Source organism: Sinocyclocheilus grahami, unplaced genomic scaffold, assembly GCF_001515645.1.
Source record: "Sinocyclocheilus grahami isolate Dianchi unplaced genomic scaffold, SAMN03320097.WGS_v1.1 scaffold151.1, whole genome shotgun sequence".
In the NCBI taxonomy this organism is placed as follows: domain Eukaryota; kingdom Metazoa; phylum Chordata; class Actinopteri; order Cypriniformes; family Cyprinidae; genus Sinocyclocheilus; species Sinocyclocheilus grahami.
Window position 1 is genome coordinate 115,020 of NW_015505330.1, and position 2,143 is coordinate 117,162.

Sequence of the window (2,143 nt, forward strand, 5' to 3'; positions counted from 1 at the left end):
GATAGATAGATAGATAGTTAGATAGACAGATATATATAGATAGATAGATAGATAGATAGATAGATAGATAGATAGTTAGATAGATAGATAGTTAGATAGTTAGTTAGATAGTAAGATAGATAGATAGATAGTTAGATAGACAGATATATATAGATAGATAGTTAGATAGATAGTTAGATAGTTAGTTAGATAGTAAGATAGATAGATAGATAGTTAGATAGACAGATATATATAGATAGTTAGTTAGATAGTAAGATAGATAGTAAGATCACTTAAAATCAGAACTTAAAAAAAAAAAAATGAATAAATGTGAATTGACAACTAACGTTATTCTTTGCCTTCACACATGTTTAGCTGTCAAAAACTACACTTTAGTTTCAGTTTATATCCCATCAGAATTCAAGCTAGTCCGCGTGCAGACACAACAAATCCAGAACAGGTGTTAAGAACCGCAGGGTAATGTTTACTAGTTATTTCACCAGAGAAATGCGCTGTATGAGAACACTACTTACAGGGGAGTTGCGTGACATCTCCGATTCCTGCAGCGTGTGTCGGTATTGTTTGTTTGTGTGCTGGAAAGCGTGCTGTCGAGTGACATTAAGAGTCTGTCACTGAATCCGTACTTTAAATCAGTGACCGACTGTTGACAAACATCTGAAGGTGTCAAACTGAACCTGATGAGTCGCTTCCGCCGCCTAGCGGAGAGGATGAAAACTGCACTTCAGTTTCTACCTTACTTGTTACAGTGCCAAGAGACTTTTGGTTTGATCACTAACTTCTAGTCTACTTTAACATTTACATACTCAGACAAAATAAGGCAGTATTTACTAAGTTAAATGTGTTGAAGTCAAGTGAAAAATAAGTGATCGTCAGCTCCCTCTTGTGGCCAAGTAACGTTAGTGTTAATCACACAAACTGCAGGTGGACCGAGAGGCGAGAGGACTGAGATTTGAATTTAATATGTTTGAAAACATATCTATGATTTTGTCAGTGTCTCGACCAGTAAAACAACGTAAATTGAGCAGTTTTTGGCAAATGATCCGGATCATCGCTCAACTGGTTCGGTAAGAAAGATCAAATGTGTTGAACTCAAAAGCATGTGTTCAAAATGTAAACATAGGCTACTTAAATGGGACAGTCTTCTTTTTGTTGTTGTGGGGTTGTCTGTGTTTTAAGTAGATCATTTGTCTATTTATGTGCATATAATAGATCAATATCATTTAATAGTTATTTAAAATGATATTGATATGCATCATGTTTGTTCACAGTTAAACAGTGATTGCTGTTATGCCAGTGTTTATAGATTTAAGCTGCAGCTTGATTAGTAATTTGGAAGAAATTACCGATTATAAATAAATTGTTAAAGTATAAAATGTGGCATCTATAATATATAAAATAATGATTGATATTACGACTAAAGTGGTGTTTAATGTTGGCTTTTTAACAGATTAACATAACATGCTTATGAATGAGATCAGACGTGTGTCGGCGCCACCTTGTGGACAATGTGTGTATCTGCATCAATAGACGAAAACAGCACAACCTCAAAGCCCGGTCAAAGCGAGACAGCAGCACTGGGACTTTTCACTGTTTGTATCACTCCGCGTGTTTCAGATGGACGGTCAGTTTATTGTTGGTGCTGGGGATTTGACATTGGGGAGGTTACTGAGGTTACACCAGTATGTGGCGACAGTGACCTTCATTCAGTGAGTGAAAAAACACGCGAAATATCATTACAGGTATGTGCAGACATTCAGATCGATTTGATTCAGATCGTTTTTTGGGGGGCATTTTAACACTAAACAACCTGAAATATGAACCTCTACAAAGAATATACTTTTGTAGGTCAATGCAAGTCATGCAGAAATATTGTTGCTATGTGAACTGCAAGCAGGTCATAAAAATGAGCTGAAATAATTAAAAGTCCAATGATAAATTATTTGCCCTTCAAAAGATAGGGCATATACATATTGTTTTTATTTAAACCCACGCTTAGAACTGAATCTCATCAGTGCAACATTTGGTAAATAACAATAATTTGCTCAACTCTCATTTATGTCTCTTATCTGACAGACAGTTCAGTTCATTTGGCTCTCTGAAAATCTGCTGATTTGTATCAGATGGATTAAATAAGGTGCTGGAC

The 2,143-nt window shown here is 35.7% G+C and overlaps 1 long non-coding RNA gene across 1 annotated transcript; it reads left to right on the forward strand.

Moving 5' to 3' along the window:
• Nucleotides 1-933: 933 nt before the first annotated feature.
• On the forward strand, nt 934-2,143 carry LOC107592254 (uncharacterized). The gene is made up of 3 exons (XR_001609962.1): nt 934-1,064; nt 1,448-1,739; nt 2,074-2,143. It is a non-coding gene; the product is annotated as an uncharacterized lncRNA (long non-coding RNA).